Raw genomic sequence first — 16,914 nt, 5'->3', positions numbered from 1 at the left:
CCCTGGGCAGTCAGTGTACCCCCTGGGCAGTGAGTGTCCCCCTGGGCAGTGAGTGTACCCCCCTGGGCAGTCAGTGTACCCCCTGGGCAGTCAGTGTACCCCCTGGGCAGTGAGTGTCCCCCTGGGCAGTGAGTGTCCCCCTGGGCAGTGAGTGTACCCCCTGGGCAGTGAGTGTACCCCCCTGGGCAGTCAGTGTACCCCCTGGGCAGTGAGTGTCCCCCTGGTCAGTGAGTGTCCCCCTGGGCAGTGAGTGTACCCCCCTGGGCAGTCAGTGTACCCCCTGTGCAGTGAGTGTCCCCCTGGGCAGTGAGTGTAACCCTGGGCAGTGAGTGTACCCCCTGGGCAGTGAGTGTAACCCCTGGGCAGTGAGTGTCCCCCCTGGGCAGTGAGTGTCCCCCCTGGGCAGTGAGTGTACCCCGTGAGCAGTGAGTGTCCCCCTGGGCAGTGAGTGTCCCCCCTGGGCAGTGAGTGTCCCCCTGGGCAGTGAGTGTCCCCCTGGGCAGTGAGTGTCCCCCTGGGCAGTGAGTGTCCCCCTGGTCAGTGAGTGTCCCCCTGGGCAGTGAGTGTCCCCCTGGTCAGTGAGTGTCCCCCTGGGCAGTGAATGTACCCCCTGGGCAGTGAATGTACCCCCTGGGCAGTGAGTGTACCCCCTGGGCAGTGAGTGTCCCCCTGGGCAGTGAGTGTCCCCCTGGGCAGTGAATGTACCCCCTGGTCAGTGAGTGTACCCCTGGGCAATGAGTGTACCCCGTGAGCAGTGAGTGTCCCCCTGGGCAGTGAGTATCCCCCTGGGCAGTGAGTGTCCCCCCTGGGCAGTGAGTGTCCCCCTGGGCAGTGACTGTACCCCCTGGGCAGTGAGTGTCCCCCTGGGCAGTGACTGTACCCCCTGGGCAGTGAGTGTCCCCCTGGGCAGTGAGTGTACCCCCTGGGCAGTGAGTGTCCCCCTGGGCAGTGAGTGTCCCCCCTGGGCAGTGAGTGTCCCCCTGGGCAGTGAGTGTCCCCCTGGGCAGTGAGTGTACCCCCTGGGCAGTGAGTGTCCCCCTGGGCAGTGAGTGTCCCCCCTGGGCAGATAATGTCCCCCTGGGCAGTGAGTGTACCCCCTGGGCAGTGAGTGTCCCCCCTGGACAGTGAGTGTACCCCCTGGGCAGTGAGTGTACCCCTGGGCAGTGAGTGTCCCCCCTGGGCAGTGAGTGTACCCCCTGGGCAGTGAGTGTACCCCTGGGCAGTGAGTGTCCCCCCTGGGCAGTGAGTGTCCCCCTGGGCAGTGAGTGTCCCCCCGGGCAGTGAGTGTCCCCCCAGGCAGTGAGTGTCCCCCCTGGGCAGTGAGTGTACCCCTGGGCAGTGAGTGTCCCCCCTGGGCAGTGAGTGTCCCCCCGGGCAGTGAGTGTCCCCCCTGGGCAGTGAGTGTCCCCCTGGGCAGTGAGTGTACCCCCTGGGCAGTGAGTGTCCCCCCTGGGCAGTGAGTGTCCCCCCGGGCAGTGAGTGTCCCCCCCCTGGGCAGTGAGTGTACCCCTGGGCAGTGAGTGTCCCCCCTGGGCAGTGAGTGTCCCCCCGGGCAGTGAGTGTCCCCCCTGGGCAGATAATGTCCCCCTGGGCAGTGAGTGTCCCCCTGGGCAGATAGTGTCCCCCCGGGCAGTGAGTGTCCCCCCTGGGCAGATAATGTCCCCCCGGGCAGTGAGTGTCCCCCCTGGGCAGATAATGTCCCTCTGGGCAGTGAGTGTCCCCCCTGGGCAGATAATGTCCCTCTGGGCAGTGAGTGTCCCCCCTGGACAGTGAGTGTCCCCCTGGGCAGTGAGTGTACCTCTGGGCAGTGAGTGTACCCCCTGGGCAGTGAGTGTCCCCCCTGGACAGTGAGTGTCCCCCCTGGGCAGTGAGTGTCCCCCCTGGGCAGTGAGTGTCCCCCTGGGCAGTGAGTGTCCCCCCTGGGCAGTGAGTGTACCCCCCTGGGCAGTGAGTGTCCCCCCTGGACAGTGAGTGTCCCCCCTGGGCAGTGAGTGTCCCCCCTGGGCAGTGAGTGTCCCCCTGGGCAGTGAGTGTACCCCCTGGGCAGTGAGTGTCCCCCCTGGGCAGTGAGTGTACCCCCCTGGGCAGTGAGTGTCCCCCCGGGCAGTGAGTGTCCCCCCTGGGCAGTGAGTGTACCCCCTGGGCAGTGAGTGTCCCCCCGGGCAGTGAGTGTCCCCCCTGGGCAGTGAGTGTACCCCCCTGGGCAGTGAGTGTCCCCCCGGGCAGTGAGTGTCCCCCCTGGGCAGTGAGTGTACCCCCTGGGCAGTGAGTGTCCCCCCGGGCAGTGAGTGTCCCCCTGGGCAGTGAGTGTACCCCCTGGGCAGTGAGTGTACCCCTGGGCAGTGAGTGTACCTCTGGGCAGTGAGTGTACCCCCTGGGCAGTGAGTGTCCCCCTGGGCAGTGAGTGTCCCCCTGGGCAGTGAGTGTACCCCCCTGGGCAGTGAGTGTCCCCCTGGGCAGTGAGTGTCCCCCCGGGCAGTGAGTGTCCCCCTGGGCAGTGAGTGTACCCCCTGGGCAGTGAGTGTCCCCCCGGGCAGTGAGTGTCCCCCTGGGCAGTGAGTGTACCCCTGGGCAGTGAGTGTCCCCCTGGGCAGTGAGTGTTCCCCTGGGCAGTGAGTGTACCCCCTGGGCAGTGAGTGAACCCCTGGGCAGTGAGTGTACCCCCTGGGCAGTGAGTGTCCCCCCCCGGGCAGTGAGTGTAACCCTGGGCAGTGAGTGTTCCCCTGGGCAGTGAGTGTCCCCCTGGGCAGTGAGTGTACCCCCCTGGGCAGTCAGTGTACCCCCTGGGCAGTGAGTGTCCCCCTGGGCAGTGAGTGTACCCCCTGGGCAGTGAGTGAACCCCTGGGCAGTGAGTGTACCCCCCTGGACAGTGAGTGTCCCCCCCCGGGCAGTGAGTGTAACCCTGGGCAGTGAGTGTCCCCCCGGGCAGTGAGTGTACCCCTCTGGGCAGTCAGTGTACCCCCTGGGCAGTGAGTGTCCCCCTGGGCAGTCAGTGTACCCCCTGGGCAGTGAGTGTACCCCCGAGCTGCCAGTTTGCGGCTCTAACGATTAATGAAACAACAACTTGTACAATGGGCAGAGTGACTCGCTGAGCATGCGCGATCGGGCGGTCTTACTGCGCATGTGCCGGTTGTTGTTTCTGAGGCTCAAGCCGGGCTCGTGCTGCTGGATTGTCATTGCCGGAAGTGCCTGGGAACGCGGCAACCGGAGCGGGTGAGGGAGAGGCTGCAGGGGAGGGCCCAGTCACAGTCACCGGGGGATGGGGGGCTAATCCTAGACACAGTGAGGGGGGGGGTGGGGTGCAGGTGTGACCTCAGTCACTGGGGGAGGGGGTCAGGTGTGAACTCAGTCACTGGGGGAGGGGTCAGGAGTGACCTCAGTCACTGGGGGGGTGTCAAGTGTCTAAATGCGCTTCAATAATGTGACATTGCACCCCCGGTGATTATATGCTCATTTGTTTTGCATTTTGTAGTGTGTACGTGAAACTGTATTTCTGTGTGAGCTCCTCTTAAGGGCAAACTTTGGCCTGTGGAAACTTAAATACGTGCAGGAAAAAAAAGTCTATGTTGTATTTACAAAGCCTTTTCCTGTCTAACTTTACATTTTATACATGACAAGAATATTGCATTGATTGTGGGTGAATTTATAAGGTACAATATACCACTGATAGAACGTTAAGTAATAACTGACTGTTGAAAATAAAATTACATCTCCAAGGAACAATATATCACAAATTGTGTCTTAAGTTTGCAACGGAACATCATCTTGCCCACTTAATAATTTGACTTTTTTTTCCACTAAGGATACATATTGGCTTCAGTGTTCCCCTCTGCATGTGGCAGGATGACTGAATCGCACCTCTGTGCCAGGTCTGTTTGCTTTGGGCTGTCTTTCTATGCTGTAATTCACAGCAGGCGCACCATTACATAGGGTTTATTCAGAAGCATCTGCCCAGAAGTGTTCTGGCGAACTCTATGAAAGGCGTTATTTACTTGTGTCAAACAAGCCCAGTTGATCGGAGTCTTTCAAATTCCCAGATGAATGATTCTCATTATGAGCCAGAAACGTAGGTGAGCTTTCTCTCCCCCGCTCCCCCCCCACCTTCGGCACAGGAGAGAAAGTTTCAGATTGTACCGAGAATGTTGACCAACTTTTCCCGATCTGACAATACAGAGTTAAAGCATTTGATATTTTGGAGTCAGATATACGTCAGTGAAAGTCCCAGGGAGAGGCTGTGGTCTCTCGTTCGTTTGTGTTGTCAAAACAAGGTCACAATTCAGCCCAGGCACTGTAAAATAACAGCGCTCTTTTCATAGACAGCCACTAAGTGGAGAGGGTGGTAATTGGAACAGCCTAATCTAAATCATACAAGGCCACTGACTAGGGGGAAAAAAACCTCAATTTCTGTTCAGGCGTGAGGCTGGCTTTCTGCAACCATCACTCTTAACTGGAGTTTGGCCAGGGGAAAGCAAGCTCGAGCAGTGCCCTCAGATCTGCTGCAACAGGGGCCAAACAGAAACAGGAGAAGAATTACAGCTGATGGTCGATGAAATCATCCAAAACGATGGTAAAGAGAGGCGCTGGCTAAGATCGACTCCTGCGAGGGTAAGTCATTTCTCAATGTTCTTCCACAATATTTGCCTGCCAACCTATTTGTTTTGGAAACCGAATGAACAGAATTGGTTTCTTGTAACCGTTTTTGCACAGCTCACACAACTCTGTAATATTAAACTGTATCAGTGTGGTGTGAATGGCAGGGCTGCAGATCAGAGAAGCACCAGGATCGGACTGGGTCAGGCAGGCTGATTTCAAAGTTCACTCTCTTCTAACAGCTGCCTGTATAAAAGTACAGAGACTAGAACAGGAGCAAAGGTTGCACCAAGCACTTGCCTGATTCTTTTAGCTGTCTCTCCGAGAATCTTTTTTTAATGTGCTTTTACGATGAAAATTGAATACAATGCTCATTTTTTTTTGGATAAACTGAATTTCACTGTTTCGTTCTCTCCCCCTGCAACTTCTTTCTGCTTCTCTTCCGTCTTTTGGATGAGATGTTAAATCAAGGCCTCGTCTACCTGTTCAGGCGGACGTAAAAGATCCCACGGCACGTTTCTGAAGAGGAGGGAGGTTTCTGCTGCCTCGGCCAACATTCACCCCTCAACCAATACCGCCAGAAACAGATTGACCAGTCGTTCATTCATTGCTATTTGTGGGGTTTTGCTGTGCACAAATTAGCTGCTACATTTGCATGTATAACAGTAACTGTGCTTCAAAAGTACTTCATTGGCTGTGAAGCACTTTGGAATGTCCCGAGGACAGGAAAGGTGCTGTGTAAAGACAAGGGCCTAGAAATTGAGTTTTGGCGCAGCCAGGGCTTTAGCGCCGGAAGTTAGTGCCGGCGCTAAGTCCCCCTGCGCGCGCCAAAAATTCAGTAGCGCCGCGCCCAAACGGCTGCCGGCGCTACTGGAGGGTTTCAGCGCCTCCCAATGGGCGCTAACTGCCCCATTGCGGCGCTGTTCCGGCGCTGCGGCACCCGATGCGGTGCGGCAGGCTGGGGACGTGCAGGCCTCCTCCTCCCGTTAAGGAGGAGCTGCCTGCACCCGGCCGCGGCCCGCGCAAATCAGCTTAAAAATGAGCCCGGCACCTCGGACAAGTGCCGGGCTTGCATCTGTTCCGGGGGTGGGGGGGGGGGGAGAAGTCCGGGGAGGGAGCTGCGGGCAGGCGGCCGGCGGGAAAGTGGCCGGCTGCCGTGGGGCCTTTAATGCGCCGGCGCAAACTGGAGTAAGGCACCTCTGACAGAACGTTGCTTGCGGCTGCCACGGGCGAGGCGGCCGCAACTCAATTTCGGAGTTCGGGCGGGTTACCACGGCAACCGGGACGCTGCGCACACCGATGACGTCATCGGTGCCGGCGCAGCGCTACCGGTGCAACGCCGATTTAGGGCCCCAGGGAATTTTTAAACTGGCCATAACTCTGGCGCTAGTCCCTCTAGCGCCTCAAAAGCGGCGCTAAGGCAACTGAATTTCTAGGCCAAGGCTTCTTGGGGGAGAAATTCCCCTAGAGGACCACTTGGGGCGCGAACTGGAAAAAGTTGGAAAAGTTAGCGCCCGGCGCTAATGATCCTGAGCCTCATCCTAAATTCCCTGACATCGCCCCAGGAAGGGAGAGGGGCGCTAAATCAAGCGCTAATGTCCTCAGTGGGGCGCTACAGGGGCGCTAACACCAGAGAGCTGCCGAATTTCAGGTGAGTTCCAAACGGATTTGATCGCTCGCGCTGCTTCTTTCCAGCTCTTAAAGGGGAGGTCTGATCATTCAACAGATGCTCATTTGCAGCTTTGCTTGCTTCGGGGAGAACAGGCACACACTGCGGACCCTTTACGTTGCTCTGAAAACAACTGCCTAATAACCAACAAATCACACCCTAATGCAAATAAAGATTCCTTATTCAGCAGCAAACTCCGAAATCTCAAAAACGCTTCCAATTAATCAAAAGGGCTCTTTGCTTCTGAGCAGCAAAGAGTTCGGTGTCCTGGCCGACACAAACAACAACCGGGAGTGGACGCCTTTAAACAGCGCTCCACCACAGGCCTCCCGACTGGAAACCCCCTGCCGAACTTGTCGCTAAAAAACAGAGGCACCACAGGCAGGTGAAAAACGAGGAATTTTGCATTGGGAGTGCTAACGGGGCGATGCGCCCAGAGATGACGGCAGGATCTCCGGGCGCAGAAGATCGGGGGGAAAAGCGGTAGCGCCGCCTCTACCCTCCTGCTGGATTTCATGGGAGGCGCAGTTATCACCTGGGGGGGGGGGGGGGGGAGCGCAAAACCATTTGTGCCCCGTTATCACCTCCCATCGAAATTTCAAGGGGAATTTTGCCCCCCTTATCTCTTTCCTCCTGACACATTGGCCTAGAAATTGGGTTTTGGCTTAGCCAGGGCTTTAGCGCCGGAAATTAGTGCCGGCGCTAAGTCCCCTGCGTGCGCCAAAAATTCAGTGGCGCCGCGCCCAAACGGCTGCCGGCGCTACTGAAGGGTCTTAGCGCCTGGAAAAGGGCGCTAACTGCCGTTTCGCGCCACAATTCCGGCGCTGCGGCACCCGATGCGGTGCGGCAGGCTGGGGAAGTGCAGGCCTCCTCCTTCCGTTAAGGAGGAGCTGCCTGCACCCGGCCGCGGCCCGCGCAAATCTGCTTAAAAATGAGCCCGGCACCTCGGACAAGTGCCGGGCTTGCATCTGTTCCGGGGGGTGGGGGGGAGAGAAGTCCGGGGAGGGAGCTGCGGGCAGGCGGCCGGCGGGAAAGCGGCCGGCCGCCGCGGGGCCTTTAATGCGCCGGCGCTAACTGCAGTAAGGCACCTCTGACAAAACGCTGGTTGCGGCTGCCACGGGCGAGGCGACCGCAACTCAATTTCGGAGTTCGGGCGGGTTACCACGGCAACCGGGACGCTGCGCACACCGATGACGTCATCGGTGCCAGCGCAGCGCTACCGGAGCAACGCCGATTTAGGGCCCCAGGGAATTTCACTACTGGCCATAACTCCGGCGCAAGGCCCTCTAGCGCCTCAAAAGCGGCGCTAAGGCTACTGAATTTTCAGCCGATTGCCTTTAACCTGGGATGCTGAGGCTAATTGCATTGTCCCTGCCCCCTTAGCTAATTCAGTACAGACCAACTATCAAACTTGGAAACTACATAGTCCAGGGATCCATCCAGGGCTCTCCATGATTGGCTGTAAAGCGCTTTGGGACGTCCTGAGCTCGTGAGAGGCGCTATATAAATTTATTTTTGATCAGTGTGGATCAGAAGCACCCACATTTGATTTGCCTCTTTGAGGAGATTACCTGACTCTGGGCGAGCAGAGAGTGTCTCTATCATGATGCACTGGCCTCACGACTGTGTGAGATAGGCTAGATGGACCAGCTGGTCTTTTCCTCTCCGACATTTTTCTTATGTCTGTATTCCCGTATTTTCTCTTTGAGTTACAGAGGGACCTGCATGCTCTTCATTTTGAACAGATCCCTGGGGTACATAGGAACAGGAGGAGGCCATTCATCCCCTCGAGCCCATTCCGCCATTCAATTAGACCATGGCTGATCTTAACTCCATTTACTCGCCTTTGCTCCATATCCCTTAATGCCCTTGCCTAGCAAAAATCTATCAAACTCAGTTTTGAAATTTTCAATTGGCCCCCCAGCCTCAACAGCTTTTTGGGGGAGCGAGTTCCAGATTTCCACTACCCTTTGTGTGAAGAAGTGCTTCCTGACATCACCCCTGAACAGCCTGGCTCTAATTTTAAGGTTATGCCCCCTTGTTCTGGCCTCCCCTCACCAGAGGAAATAGTTTCTCTCTCTCTCCTCTATCAACTCCTTTAATCAACTTGATGTTTGTGCCAAAGCTCCAGTGTACAACTTAGATGGTCCAATTGGTGTCGGTTTAACAGTGGCAATAAACTTGTTCTTGCCATTAAAATAGCACAGAGCGGGAAATCTTTACAAGTTATTGTGGTGTAGCTTGATTTTATTTTACTTAACTTTTTAAATTGATACTTAACATATGTTTACTGAATCGCATCTGGTTGACATGCCCATTATTCAGACCACAGCCAACTGATACAAATACAGATGGACAAACATTAACAGATCACCCAGGAGACCATTTGCTAGAAGATAAATATAGCGGTAGATCTTGACTTTGTGCGATAGTGTAAAGCGGCAGCCTGTTATACATCAAGCCAATGGAAATAAAAATGGGAAGAGGCATAAAGGGGAAAATTGGCTCGCGCCCCCTTTGGGGCGATAACTTTGCCGGGGTGCTACTTTTAGTGCCCCGAGAAAGTTAGCACCCCCGCGCCCGAAATTCAATGGTAGCACCGCAAGCAGGAGGCGGGGCACTACTCCCCCTCCCTCTTGGGGCGCTCCCATTGAATATTGCGGTGCTACGTGCAGCAGCGCCACGCGTTCCGGCACACTGCGCCGCGGTATTACAGGCTTCCCTCCCGTGATTAAAGGGGAGGGGCCTAGCACAGCACGCACCAGGGTCCTGCTGGACCACCAGGGAGCGAGGTGCCGGGAAAACAGCCCGGCACTCAAGAGGAGTGCCGGGCTGACCGATCGCGGCCGGCATCCTGCAGGAGGAGGCGCGAGGGGGCAGGTGCTGGCAGGCGGCCCAAAAGAAATGTCCGCACCTGCCCTTTAATTATCGCCACTCAGCCGCAAAAACGCCCCCCTGACCCTGTCGGACATAGCGCCCGGCAGTAGGTCGGGGCACGAGCCAGGTTTGTGGCCGGGGCGCGAGCGGGGCGCTGTGCATGACGATGATGTCATCGCCGGAGGTGCAGTGCCGCGGGGGGTTACTGGCTACCGCTGCCGCTAACCTCCCGCTGAATTTCGCAGGAGACGTTACCGGCGGCGCACCCGGGCGCTAGTTGCTTTGTGCAAAGCAACCGAAGTTATCCCCCGTAAAACTCACTATCACCCACTTTACACTCGCACACAAAGTCAACATCTACCCCATAGACATGAGGGCCTAGAAATTGAGTGGGGTTAGCGCCCAATTAGCGGCGCTGGAGGGCATTGCGCTGGAATTATAGCCGTTTCTGAAATTGACTTGGGCCTTACCATCGGCGTTAGCCGGTAGCGCTGCGCCAGCACCGATGACGTCATCGGTGTGCGCAGCGTCCCGGTTGCCGTGGTAACCTGGCCCCAAGCCCAAATTCAGTTGCGCCCGCCTCGCCCGTGGCAGGCGCAACCAACGATTGTGGAAAGGGTTCTTACACGCTTTTGTGCCGGCGCATAAAGGTGGAGCGGCGGCCGCCTGCCCGCACCTCCCTTCCCGGACTCCTGCATCACCCCCCCCGCGGCCCTGATGTGTGTGTGCTGCGAGCCCGGCACTTCCCCGAGGTGCCGGGCTCAGATGTCGGGGGAATCCGCCGGTCAGTTGTCGGCTGCAGGCAGCTCCTCCTTAACAGGAGGAGGAGGCCTGCAGTTCCCCAGCCTGCCGCACCGCATCGGGTGCCGCAGCGGGGGATTAGCGCCGGAAAACCCAATTGAACGCCCGTTTTGAGGCGCTAAAACCCTCCTTTAGCGCCCGCCGCCGTCTGGGCCCGGCGCAACCGAATTTTCGTTGGGCGCTGCCGCATTAACGCTGGCGCAAAATTTCTGGCGCTACAGCCCTGGCGAACCCACAACCCAATTTCTAGGCCGAGCTGCTTAAAAGGATTTTTAAATTACAGGAAACTCTTTGGTATCCGGCACCGACGGGACCGGCGTGTTGCCGGTTGATAAAAAATTCCGGATGACGCTGAGGGTTATCTACCGAGGCTATTTTGAACAAACAAAAATAAAAAAATCAAGAAATGTGCAGCATCCAGTAATTGGGTACTCACCTACAGAATGTTGTGTTAAATGGATGGTGGAAGATGCTTGATTAAGTACAGTACTGCCAGTTGAGGGTAATCCATAACACAGAAAAATGGCAGATTGGCAGAGACTACCGGCAGCGCGGGAGAGTCAGACTCCTGGGCCTAGAAATTCACTGGCCTTAGCGCCGCTTTTGAGGCGCTAGAGGGCCTAGCGCCGAAGTTATGGCCAGTTTAGAAATTGACAGGGGCCCTAAATCGGCGTTAGGCCGGTAGCGCTGCGCCGGCACCGATGACGTCATCGGTGTGCGCAGCGTCCCGGTTGCCATGGTAACCCGCCCGAACTCGGAAATTGAGTTGCGGCCGCCTCGCCCGTGGCAGCCGCAAGCAACGTTCTGGCAGAGGTGCCTTACAGAACTTTGCGCCGGCGCATTAAAGGCCCCGCGGCGGCCGGCCGCTTTCCCGCCGGCCGCCTGGCCGCAGCTCCCTCCCCGGACTTCCCCCCGCCCCCCCCCCCCCGGAACAGAAGCAAGCCCGGCACTTGTCCGAGGTGCCGGGCTCATTTTTAAAAAGATTATCGCGGGCCGCGGCCGGGTGCAGGCAGCTCCTCCTTAACGGAAGGAGGAGGCCTGCACTTCCCGAGCCTGCCGCACCGCAGCGGGCGCCGCAGCGCCGGAATAGCGCCGCAATGCGGTGCGTGGCGCCAGTTTTGAGGCGATGAGACCCCTCAGTAGCGCCGGCAGCCGTTTGGGCGCGGCGCTACTGAATTTTTGGCGCGCGCAGGGGGACTTAGCGCCGGCACTAACTTCCGGCGCTAAAGCCCTCGCTGCGCCAAAACCGAATTTCTAGGCCCTGTTATTGAGGTGTTCGGATCGGAAGAGACTTCTGACAGCGCCAGAAAGCCGAGTAGTGGCAGTTTGGAGAACTACCCCCACTGACTAACTCGGCCACCGCGAGAGACTCGGACTCAGACTCGGCAACAGTTCCGGTTATTGGGGTGTTGTTTTGGGAGTATGAATTTTGCCGGTTAATAGAGAATTCCGGATATTTACGTGCCGTTTAAACGAGAGTTTCCTGTATTATCATTCAGCCTGAGAATGTGGGCATCACTGGTTTTATTGCCCATCCCTAGTTACCCTGAGAAGCAGTTTGATACAACGAAGGGGCTTGCTAGGCCACTTCAGAGGGCAGTTAACATAAGAACATAAGAAATAGCAGCCGGAGTTCACCATTCGGCCCTTCCAGCCTGCTCCGCCATTCGTTAAGATCAAGGCTGATTTTCTACCTCAACCTCACAGATTAAGATTCAACCACATTGCTGTGGGACTGGAGTCACATATAGGCCCAGACCAGGTAAGGACGGCAGGTTTCCTTCCCTAAAGGACATTAGTGAACCAGATGGGTTTTTATGACAATCCGACAGTTTCACTTTTACTGATCCCAGCTTTTAATTTCCAGATTTTTAAAATTGAATTCAAATTCTCAAACTGCCATTGTGGGTTTTGAACTCGCAGCCTCTGGATTATTAGTCCAGGCCTGTGGATTACTAGTCTAATAACATCACCATTAACCTACCGTACCGCACCGTACATTCAGAAAGGGCGTTATTTACACTTGGCAGAAACCAAATTCGGATTCCACTAGTTACCATGCCAACACTGCAAAATGATGCTAAGTTTACAGAGAAATGGGACTTGCAGTTGTACTGTGCAAGCAGCAGGGACTGGACATGAGTATCCACTCTACATTGTGTATTCACTTTTTACGACAACAATTGCATTTATGTAGAAGTGTGTGCCAGGGTTGTCCGCAGTGGCCGAAGCAGGAACAGATGCTGAGCCAAAGAAATTAATGTCAAGATGGCGACTGAGGCGGTCCGGAGGTAAGCGCTCTCCCTGCTTCGGACGGCCCGCTCCCCCACCGCCCGCTCCCGCTGCCGGAGTGATGTGTTCGGCGAGTCGGGCGGAGGCAGCGCAGCAGCAACAAGCAGCAGCAGCAGCCACGACGACCCACTACAGCACGTCGGCCGGCAGCTCCTTGGCGGGAAGCTCGCAGTCCGACTGGGAGGAGGGAGAGCCGGGCATGGTGGCCAGAGGCCAGACCGTGAGCGGGAGAAGCAGGCCACCACATCGTGGAGCCGGCAACAGTGAGGAGGAGGCCGCGGTGACGGAGCGGCTGAGGGACATCGCGTTCCCACTACCATGGATGCCATTGAATTGACTTTTTCTGAACATGGCGCTGGAGAATAGCGACGTGTCTCTGTGAGCTCCCACAGCTTATTGTGGGAGTGATCAGGGAGTAAGCATTCCATTGTACTAGTTACATATGGCAAATAAAAATTGAATTGAATTGAATTGAGAAAGGGATATTCGGAGGGGTGACCAGGAAGCTTGGTTAAAGACGTGGGTTTTAAGGAGGGTCTTAAACGAGGAGAGGGAGTTGGAGAGGCGGAGGGGGTTGTGGCCCAGAATTTCAGAGCGGGGGGCCTAAGCGGCTGAAGGGGGCGGGGGGGGGCAGGTGTGGTGGGGGGTGAGGGCGATGCACAAGAGGCCGGCATCAGAGCAATGGGAGGTTTGAGGGGAGGGGAGAGTTGTTGGGCTGCAGGAAGTTACAGTTAGAGAGGGGCGAGGCCATGTAGTGATTTAAAGACAAGGACAAGAATTTTAAGTTTAAGGTGTTTGGGGGAATGGGTGCCAATGTCGTTAAGCAAGAATGGGGTGCTGGGCAGGAAAGGACACGAAGAACAACATTTCAGATGAGCTGAAGTTTATGGAGGGTGGAGGTGAGAGGCTGGCCAGGAGAGCATTGAAGTAGTCGATTTTGGTTGATAGGAAACACTGTAATAAGATGGACTTTGCAAGTATTAATTGATAGGAGTAAGCAACTAGCAAGGCTTCAGTAAGGACTGCAGTTTGTATACTGCACGACAGGATAGATTCCGCCTGGGTGTGAAACTGGCGCTGCGGATTGCCCGTCCGTTACAGAAACCGCCCGATTTTCACTCTATTGAAATCAATGGGAATGAACATTGGGCGCTTTCTATAAGAGGCGGCCGGTCTGTAATGCCAGTTTCACACCCGGGTGGCAAGTTGAAGTCCAATCCTCCCAGTGTAATAGCAAAATACTGTGGATGCTGGAAATCTGAAATAACAACAGAAAATGCTGGAAATACTCAGCAAGCCAGGCAGCATCTGTGGAGAGAGAAACAGAGTCAACGTTTCAGGTCTGGGACCCTTCATCTGAACCTCCCAGTGTAAGACTGAGTGAAGCAGTGAGCTGTAGAATACAGATCGTAGCTGGGAGCACCCTAGATATACTGTGGGCTGTGACTGACCATGTCTGTGTGTAATAGACACACACACACACACACACACAGAGCTCCACCAACCCCTAGGATAATTACTGGTTAGGAGAGTGTAGGTGGCAGCCTCCATTTCCTCATCATACTGAACTGGAGTTATACTGCACGCAGTGCCAAGCCCAAGTGAGACAGCCTCTGTGAAGCAATGTCACACTCGTTGATTTTAGTGTGTTCTGGGGTTGGATCAGAAAAGAAAGAAGAAAGAGCTTGCATTTCTGTAGCGCCTTTCACAACCTCAGGATGTCCCAAAGCGCTTTACAGTCAACAAAGGACTTTTTGAAGTGTAGTCACTGTTGTAATGTAGGAAGCTTGGCAACCAATTTGCGCACAGCAAGCTCCCACAAACAGCAATGTGATGATGAACAGTTAATTTGTTTTTTAGTGATGTTGGTTGAGGGATAAATATTGGCCCCAGGACACCGGGGAGAACTCTCTTGCTCTTCTTTGAAATAGTGCCGTGGGATCTTTTACGTCCACCTGAGAGGGCAGACGGGACCTCGGTTTAACGTCTCATTTAAAGACGGATCAGGAGCCGACTCTTGAGTTGTTCTGCTACTTTTGCATCGGTCTCTGTCCTGGCTAATATTTATCCCTCAACCGAAACGGATTAACCGGTCATTCATCTCACTGCTGTATCTGGGATCTTGCTGTGCACCGGCTGGTTGCTGTTGTGTATGTACCTTTAAGGGAATAACTGGTCTCAGACTGCAGTACCGGCAGTGACCACCCCTGTATAAAAGGCCCTAGCAGGCTTCTGTAGTTTCAGTTTTCAGGTTGTCTCCATTCAGTAAAGACTTGTTATAATCAACTCCTGCAGTCCGTGTCTCAATTATACACGGACATAATACTGGCGACGAGTAAGAAACGAACTTACCTGCAACTCGGCAGCACCTTAGATGACGTTATTGAAGGTCGGAGCCAGGAGAAAGAAAAAAAAAATAATCCAAAGAAACTCGAGAAACGGGCGTCGACCGTGGGCAACCGCCCTCCAAATCATCGAATTGAAAAATTGCAGGAGAGACTGTCGAGAGCCAGGCTTGGTTCTCCAGTCTGTGGTTTCCCAGCTAATCGGGCTGGTGGCAGGTAGTGCACTGATCCTGCCTGGGCTGCGGCGGGGCCGGGCAGCGACTCCTGAGTGAAGGAACCCAGAAGAGGTTACTCTCAGAGAAAGAGCTGACGCTAGATAAGGCTTTCAGCGTGGCAGTATCGTACGAAGCAGCAGCAAGGGGAGCTGCGGAAATACAACAAAAGCCACAGGAATACGGCACCCATGAAATGACACGGGGATTTGCAAAATGTTATCGCTGCGGCAGAACAAACCATGACCAGAAGGACTGCTGGTCCAAGGACAAAATATGCAGGCAATGCGGAAAGATGGGACACATTGCACAAGTTTGCAGGTCTGGGAAGAAGACCAACGACAACAAAAAGGCTACTAAGGAACCGTACAGGAAAGTACAAAAGATGACGGACAGTAGTTCCGAAGACCAGATGAGCGATAATGAATCCGGGAACAAGAGACTAAGCTGTCTCAAACTTCACAACGTAATCGCAAAAGAGGATCACTGAACCATTTGGGTCACCCTCACGATAGCAGGGTCCCAAGTCAAAATGGAATTGGATACAGGATCAGCTCTAACCGTCATGAATTGACGAGACTACGAGCGGCTATTCTCACACATACCCTTGAGAGAGACATCCATTGTCTTGAGGATGTATACGGGGCAAAAAGTATACCCCAGAGGAAAAATAAGGGTGCCTGTCGAATACAACGGCAAGAAAATACGGAAATTGTATCTCTACATTCTGCAAGATGGTGGACCACCGTTATTGGGATGTGAATGGATCAGAAAGATAAGTTTAGACTGGCACTCCATTCAGGCACTGACGGTGGCTGGTAAAAAGGATGACGACGTCACTCCTGGACGATTATCAACAATCTTAGCTGACGCCAAAGAGGTATTTCAACAAGAACTGGGCACTCTTAAAGGCGTAACTGCCTCGATAAAAATAGAGAATGCAATTCCCAAGTTTTTCAAAGCAAGACCGGTACCATATGCAATTCGCCCAGCCGTCGAGGCAGAGCTGGAGAATCTGGAGAATGCAGGCGTGTTATCTAAGGTAGACTGGATATAGTGGGTGACACCCATCATTCCTGTCATGAAAAAAACGTTAAACAATAAGTCTGAGGAGCCAAGGAAGGTTCGCATCTGTGGGGATTTCAAGGTGACGGTGAACCCAGTCCTTCACACAGTACAATATCCTCTTCCAAGGATAGAAGATATCTTCGCCTCACTATCTGGAGGGAAGCGTTTTACAAAAATTGACCTAGCACAAGCATATTTGCAGATGGAGGTTGAAGAATCCTCTAGGAAGTATCTCACGATAAACACTCACAAAGGTCTTTACCTGTATAATCGACTGGTATTCGGAGTAGCATCAGCTCCGGCGATATGGCAAAGAGCGATGGAACAAGTCCTGCAAGGGATTCCGGGGACTCAGTGTTACTTGGATGACATCCTAGTGACAGGTGAAGATGACAGTGAACACCTTGCCAACCTAGAGCAGGTGCTCACTAGACTACGTGAACATGGGCTACGAGCCAATCGCCCCAAGTGCGAGTTTTTTAAGAAACAGATATCGTATTGTGGCCACGTGATTGATGAAGAGGGGTTGCATAAGTCCCCTGACAAAATTGAAGCGGTAGTTAAGGCTCCAGCGCCTGAAAATGTGTCGCAACTGAGGTCATTCCTCGGATTGGTGAATTACTACCATAAGTTTTTGCTGAATTTGTCCACAATTCTGCATCCACTGAATGCCCTACTACGAACGGGAGTAGCATGGAAATGGAGCGATGAATGCAAGCAGGCCTTTCAGAAAAGTAAGGACCTAATCACTTCAAGAGAAGTATTGGCTCACTACAACCCATCACTACCGATAAGACTGGCGTGTGATGCGTCTCCCTACGGCATTGGGGCGGTACTGTCACATAAATTCCTTGATGGTTCAGAGAGGCCGATAGCTTTTGCGTCACGCTCGTTAACTTCAGCCGAGCGTAACTACGCCCAGATTGACAGAGAGGCCCTCAGCCTGGTGTGGGGGGTGAAGAAGTTCAATCACTGCCTGCACGGTCAGAAATTTACTCTACTAACTGATCATCAACCTCTCATCTCCATTTTCAACCCTCAGAAGGGCGTACCGATAATA

General features: G+C 54.6%; 1 protein-coding gene across 1 annotated transcript in view; it reads left to right on the top strand.

The window, feature by feature from the left end:
• Positions 1 to 3,740: 3,740 nt before the first annotated feature.
• Positions 3,741 to 16,914, top strand: part of il16 (interleukin 16) — a 171,479-nt gene continuing 158,305 nt past the window's right edge. Inside the window, exon 1 of the mRNA XM_085968872.1 lies at positions 3,741 to 4,605. The gene's annotated coding sequence lies outside the window, so the exon portion shown is untranslated. The remainder of the gene's footprint in view (positions 4,606 to 16,914) is intronic.

Source organism: Somniosus microcephalus, chromosome 27, assembly GCF_052327205.1.
Source record: "Somniosus microcephalus isolate GS21.2 chromosome 27, FLI_Smic_1.0, whole genome shotgun sequence".
Classification (NCBI taxonomy): Eukaryota; Metazoa; Chordata; class Chondrichthyes; order Squaliformes; family Somniosidae; genus Somniosus; species Somniosus microcephalus.
The sequence above is the reverse complement of the archived record's forward strand: the minus strand, read 5'-3'. Positions and strand labels throughout refer to the sequence as shown.